We start from the raw sequence: 7311 nt of genomic DNA on the forward strand, positions 1-7311 counted from the left end.
TGTGCAACATTGGGCAAGCCCTCTAGAGATCGGCTCACTCCACCTTGTTAGTCCTCCACACATCAGGCTCCCACCTTTGCACGAAAATCAGCCTTCTCCATCCTCACTCTTACGACAGATAGCCAAGGCTCACCAAACAATCTAGGAAAATCTCCAACATAAGAGACACAGAACAAGACAAAAAGGAAAAAAAAAAATAACAAAATTAAAGAAATAAAGACAATGCAGACAACAGAAGAAAATTTCAAAAAAATGAACCAGTATCCTCTGAAAAAGAAGGAAACCTGTTGGACCCATGACACAGGAATAAGGTGTTATTTTAAAGGTTTTTCAAAAAGAAAGAAGTAATCAGAGAAAAAGGAAGGGCTTTTGAAAACTAACAGTATAAAAACCAGAATGAAAACTATTTCAAAAGAATCATCAGAAGAGAATTTTGAGGCAACATCCCATAAAATAAAAGGAAAAAAGGCAAAAATGATAGTAACATTAGCAGGCAAATACAGGCTCCCCAATGTTAGACTAACAGAAGTTCTACAAAGAAATGAGAATAAAGCAAAAGGAGACAATTATTGAATAAATAATAAAAGAATAGTCCCTCAAACTTAAAGAAATGAGTTTCCAAATTGAAAGCATCTACTTAATACCTGGGGCTTCCCTAGTGGCTCAGACAGTAAAGCCTCTGCCTGCAATGCTGGAGACTGGGGTTCCATCCCTGGGTTGGGAAGATCCCCTGGAGAAGGAAACAGCAACCCACTCTGGTACCCTTGCCTGGAAAATCCCACGGATGGAGCTACAGTCCATGGGGTCGCAAAGAGTTAGACACAACTGCGTGACTTCACTTTCTTTCTTTATTACTTAATACCCAGCTTATTGAATTAAAAAAAAAAAAAACTAAATTACCTCACTGTACAATTTCAGAACATTTGGAATGAAGAAATGATTCAAAACGCATGGGGCGGGGGTGAAGGGGAGCCAGTATAGTTACACACATAGGCTAGGCTAAGTCACTTCAGACGTGTCCGACTCTGTGCGACCCCATAGACGGCAGCCCACCAGGCTCCCCCGTCCCTGGGATTCTCCAGGCAAGAACACTGGAGTCGGGTTGCCATTTCCTTCTCCAATGCATGAAAGTAAAAAGTGAAAGTGAAGTCGTTCAGTCGTGGCCGACTCTTAGCGACCCCATGGACTGCAGCCCACCAGGCTCCTCTGTCCATGGATTTTCCAGGCAAGAGTACTGGAGTGGGGTGCCATTGCCTTCTCCAAGTTATATGCATAGAACAGCTAATCAGAACTTATTGGAAATCAGACATCTGGAGAGTAGTAAGGCTGGAGAGATAGATTTCAGAGTCATCACACGGGAATGTAGAAGCTGAGGCAGGTCAGTAGGTGAAAGTTCCCAGGAAGAACATGCACAGTGGCCTCCTAAGTCTTCCGTCTCAAAGCTGACATAATAGCAGCTCACCAGGCAGCGGCCAGCCTACGCTCACTACTAAAATAGGGGACGCCACACCAAGCCATCGGAGAAGGCAATGGCACCCCACTCCAGTATTCTTGCCTGGAAAATCCCATGGATGGAGGAGCCTGGTAGGCTGCAGTCCATGGGGTCTCTAAGAGTTGGACACGACTGAGCAACTTCACTTTGACTTTTCACTTTAATGCATTGGAGAAGGAAATGGCAACCCGCTCCAGTGTTCTTGCCTGGAGAATCTCAGGGATGGGGGAGCCTGGTGGGCTGCCGTCTGTGGGGTCACACAGAGGCGGACACAACTGAAGTGACTTAGCATAGCATAGCATAGCATACACCAAGCCATGTTGAATCCTAAGGCAAAAGGGAAAATCAGTTATATTAATCCTGTCTACAGTGTTGAATAATGTCTCCCAAAAATATACATCCACTAGAGCCACAGAACATGACCTTATTTGGAAATAGGGTCTTTGTAAATATAATCCGATTAGATGAGATCATACTGGATTAGAGTAGGCCCTAAATCCAGTGGCTGGTGTCCTTATGAGAAGAGGAAAGACACAGAGACACACCTGGAAGAAGGTCATGGGAGATGGAGGCACAGTTTGGAGTGGTGCAGCTACAAACCAAGGAGTAAGATTTCGGCAACCACCAGAAGCTAGGGGAGAGGCATGAGGTTTCTCCTGATGTGTCTAACCGCCAGAACTGGGAGACAATACAGTTCTGTTAAGCCATCCAGTTTATGGTCTATTGTTACAGCAGCCCTAGGAAACTGATCTGGCTTTATTTAAAATTTTGACGTTTTGTTTTGGATTGCTTGGCATAAATTTTGATTTTTCAAAATACTACATTAGAATATCTTGACTAAAGAGTTTTTGGCATCTCCTTAAATTTTGCCCCAAAAGCAATTAATCCAAGCCCTAGGGCATGTTTTAACTACTTTTACTGAATTACTAACAACCAATCTTCTCAGTCCATCTTTTTGCAGAGACATATTCTATATATCCAAAAAACAAAGAGTAAAAGCAAGCAAGCATGATTTCTAAATAAAATAGTTGATTTCTTCAACAAAGACAATTACATTTTCTCCCCCTCATTGTAGAAATGCAGCCCATCTCTTGGGAGGGACATCAGACATTGGCAGCCTTGTTTAAAAGCAGTAGGCACCGTCTGATCATTCCATCTGCTTCCCCTGGGAAAGAAAAATCATTACATGGCAATTTCAGTGGCCTTGAATCCCACGTAGTGAATTTTATTAACACGTTGTATTCACTCTGAAAAAATATTTAAGCTGAATGTGAGTATGAGAGAGTTGGGTATAGAGTAAGTGGCAGTCTTAGAACAGGGCCCCAAGTCTTTTGACACTCCTTTCATGGAGCAGTGATGGTGTGCAGGTTTCCTATGGGCCCACTTTCTCTTCCCCCTTTTTTTTTTTCTTTTAATTGACATATAGTTGATTTATGGGCTTCCCTGATAGCTCAGTTGGTAAAGAATCCACTTGCAATGCAGGAGACCCCATTTCAATTTTCTGGGTCAGGGAGATCCACTGGAGAAGAGATAGGCTACCCACTCCAGTATTCTTGGGCTTCCCTTGTGGCTCAGCTGGCAAAGAATCCACCTGCAGTGCGGGAAACCTGGGTTCAATCCCTGGATTGGGAAGATCTCCTGGAAAAGGGAACAGCTACCCACTCCAGTATTCTGGCCTGGAGAATTCCATGGACTGTATGGCCCATGAGATCCTAAAGAGTGGGACATGAACTGAGCAACTTTCATTTTCAGTTTCATAGTTGATTTACAACGCTGTATTATTTCTGCTGCAGAGCAAAATGACTCAGTTATACATATATATGCATTTGTTTTTATGTTCTTTTCCATTATGGTTTATCCTAGGAGATTAAATATATTAATAGTTCCTTGTCCTATACAGTATTGTCTATCCATTCTAATAGATTGCATAATAAACCATTGTAATAGTTTGAATCTACTAGCTCCAGTCAGTTATCATTCCAATCCCAAAGAAAGGCAATGCCAAAGAATGCTCAGACTACCGCACAATTGCACTCATCTCACATGCTAGTAAAGTAATGCTCAAAATTCTCCAAGCCAGGCTTCAGCAATATGTGAACCATGAACTTCCAGATGTTCAAGCTGGTTTTAGAAAAGGCAGAGGAACCAGAGATCAAATTGCCAACATCCGCTGGATCATTGAAAAACCAAGAGAGTTCCAGAAAAACATCTATTTCTGCTTTATTGACTATGCCAAAGCCTTTGACTGTGTGGATCACAATAAACTGTGGAAAATTCTGAAGGGATGGGAATATCAGACCACCTGACCTGCCTCTTGAGAAACCTGAATGCAGGTCAGGAAGCAACTTAGAACTGGACATGGAACAACAGACTGGTTCCAAATAGGAAAAGGAGTACATCAAGGCTGTATATTGTCACCCTGCTTATTTAACTTCTATGCAGAGTACATCATGAGAAACACTGGACTGGAAGAAGCACAAGCTGGAATCAAGATTGCCGGGAGAAATATCAATAACCTCAGATATGCAGATGACACCACCCTTATGGCAGAAAGTGAAGAGGAACTCAAAAGCCTCTTGATGAAAGTGAAAGAAGAGAGTGAAAAAGTTGACTTAAATCTCAACATTCAGAAAACAAAAATCATGGCATCTGGTCCCATCACTTCATGGCAAATAGATGGGGAAACAGTGGAAACAGTGGCTGACTTTATTTTTCTGGGCTCCAAAATTACTGCAGATGCTGACTGCAGCCATGAAATTAAAAGACGCTTACTCCTTGGAAGGAAAGTTATGACCAACCTAGGTAGCATATTAAAAAGCAGAGACATTACTTTGCCAACAAAGGTCCATCTAGTCAAAGCTATGGTTTTTCCAGTAGCCATGTATGGATGTGACAGTTGGACTATAAGGAAAGCTTAGTGCTGAAGAATTGATGCTTTTGAACTGTGGTGTTGGAGAAGACTCTTGAGATTCCCTTGGACTGCAAGGAGATCCAACCAGTCCATTCTTAAGGAGATCAGTCCTGGATGTTCATTGGTAGGACCGATGTTGAAGCTGAAACTCCAATACTTTGGCCACCTGATGCGAAGAGCTGACTCATTTGAAAAGACCCTGATGCTGGGAAAGATTGAGGGCAGGAGGAGAAGGGGACGACAGAGGATGAGATGGTTGGATGGCATCACCGACTCAATGGACATGGGTTTGGGTGGACTCCAGGAGTTGGTGATGGACAGGGAGGCCTGGCGTGCTTCGGTTCATGGGGTTGCAAAGAGTCAGACACAACTGAGCGACTGAACTGAATTAACTCCAGACTCTGAGTCCATCCCTTCATCTCCCCATCCCCCTTGACAATCACAAGCCTGTTTTTTATGTCTATAATTCTGTTTCTCTTTCATGTTGTTGTTTAGTTGCTAAGTCATGTCAGACTGTTTTGCGACCCCATGGACTATATAGTCCACTAGCCTCCTCTGTCCACGAGATCTCCCAGCAAGAATATTGGAGTGGGTTGCCATTTCCTTCTCCAGGGGCTCTTCCCGACCCAGGGATTGAACCCATACCTCCGGCATTGCAGGTGGATTCTTTACCATCAGAGCCACCAGGGAAGCCCCATAGATAGGTTCATTTGTGTCATATTTTAGATTCCACATATATATGATATCATATGATATTCATCTTTCTCTTTCTGACTTATTTCACTTAGTATGATAATCTCTAGTTGCAAAAAAATAGAATACTTGACAAATTTGCATGTCTTCCTTGTGTGGGGGCCATGATTACTTCTCTGAATCATTCTGATTTTAGTGTGTGTGCTGCCAAAGAAAGCACTGGGCACACTTCTTGAATCTGGGCAGGCTTATGACTCCTTCAACCAAGAGACTACTGTGGGCTCAGTCTGGAGGCTGGGTCCTAAAAGGCAACGCAGCACAGGCATTAAACACTAGAACACTTGATCTTGAAGTCCTGAGCTGCCATGTACAAGTCTAACTACCCTGAGAGAGCAGTAGCTGTAAGGAAGCCAAGCTGCAGAAAGAAGACAAATGTAGTTACTCCAGCTGACAGCCCCAGGCCCTGAGGCAGCCCAGCCCAAAGGATGAGACCTGAAATCTCAAGGAGAGGTCCACCACCTCTACAGAGCCCAGTCTGACTCCTGACCCACAAAACCTGTGACCCTAGTCAAGTGGTTATTTCAAGATGCTAAAATTGGGTCAGTTTTCTATGCAGCAAAAGTAACTGCAACAGAGTATGGGGGTCAAAGACATATCAATATGAATAGATAGATTTATTATCCAAAAATATCCCAATCATCAGCAGAGTGGAAGTTTACAATACTTTGGAGTAAAAGTTTTCCCAGAATCATCTGGAATGATCTTTGAACTTGTTTTCTGCTCTAGCTTCAGAGCAATGAAACATGTAAAGCCCATCCCTTGCTCATGCTTTTCTGTTCAAATTCCCTGTTAACTGTGAAAGCCTCTATCTTAGAGGTGCTTCCTAAGGCCGCTCAGATGGTAAAGCATCTGCCTGCAATGTGGGAGATCCAGGTTCGATCCCCGGGTTGCGAAGATCCCCTGGAGAAGAGAATGGCAACCCACTCCAATATTCTTGCCTGGAGAATCCCATGGACAGAGGAGCCTGGCAGGCTACAGTCTATGAGGTCTTAAAAGAGTCAGACACAACTGAGCGTGCACACACCTACACCACCCATGGGAAAAAAAAAAAGACATGCCAAACTTCTCAGCTCAGGCAAGTGCAGCAAAAACCTACCATGCAGTCAGTCCCCAATCTTAGAAGACAGAAGGATTAAAGTTAGTAAGCCTTGCTGTTTGAGCCTCCATCTCAAATTCCAACCCATGAATGCAAATATGAGTACACTGCATCCTCAGCCTTCCCAATTAGACAGTCAATTAGCGTAACTTCTCAGGTGAGGATGTTATCTCCTGTCTATATGTTTCACAGTTCTAGCAGTAAAAATGTCAATACCATTGCTGACATTTTAAAAACTAATATGGTCGTTACTTTTGTTTGTTTTATTTATTTATTTATAACAAATGTTTTATACTTATCTATTTATTTAGCTGCTCTGTGTCTGAGGTTTGGCAGGATCTTGGATCTTCATTGCTTCATGAGGCAGCTTTAGTTGTGGCATGAGGGAGATTTTTTATTTTTCAGTTGTACCATGTGGGATGTAGTCCCCTGACCAAGGATGGAACCCAGGCCCCCTGCATTGGGTGCTTGGGATCTTAGCCACTGGACCACCAGGAAGTCCCTTGTTTACATTTTAAAGTCACACACACACACACAATATTAACTGCCAACAATGCTCCTGCTTTTTTATTTCATCCTTAAAACACAATATATGGTAAGGATAATAATAAAGTTCTATAAATATATAACATGCTAGTTAGAATAAGCAAGCTTTGTGTTGCTATCATCCTGGGATCCAGTTCTACTTTATGATAATATATACAAGTTAATCACCCCCTTGGAATGTAGAATTGGGGTGGGGGATGGGGAGGGGGAATGTAGAACTGTGTTTCTGTAAAGTGTAGGCTTCACAGTAGACATATAGTATTACACAGATATGAGAATAATAGAATTTATAATTTTTTATGTTTTCACTATGCAGTTACCAAATGTCACTAAAATGAACAATTATTTATATTTTTTCTCTAATTTTATTGAGATATGATTGGCATATAATATTATGTAAGTTTAAGGTGCACACTGTGATAATTTGATACATGGCTATATGGCTAAATGTTTACCATAAGAAGAGCAGTTAACACATCCTTCACCTCACATAGTTAGCACTTGTTGTTATGC

The 7311-nt window shown here is 42.3% G+C and overlaps 1 non-coding gene across 1 annotated transcript; it reads right to left on the reverse strand.

Moving 5' to 3' along the window:
• Positions 1–5210: 5210 nt before the first annotated feature.
• LOC112587394 lies at positions 5211–5316 on the reverse strand. The gene has a single exon (XR_003111877.1). It is a non-coding gene; the product is annotated as a U6 spliceosomal RNA (small nuclear RNA).
• Positions 5317–7311: the final 1995 nt, after the last annotated feature.

This window comes from Bubalus bubalis, chromosome 1 (genome assembly GCF_019923935.1).
Source record: "Bubalus bubalis isolate 160015118507 breed Murrah chromosome 1, NDDB_SH_1, whole genome shotgun sequence".
NCBI lineage: Eukaryota > Metazoa > Chordata > Mammalia > Artiodactyla > Bovidae > Bubalus > Bubalus bubalis.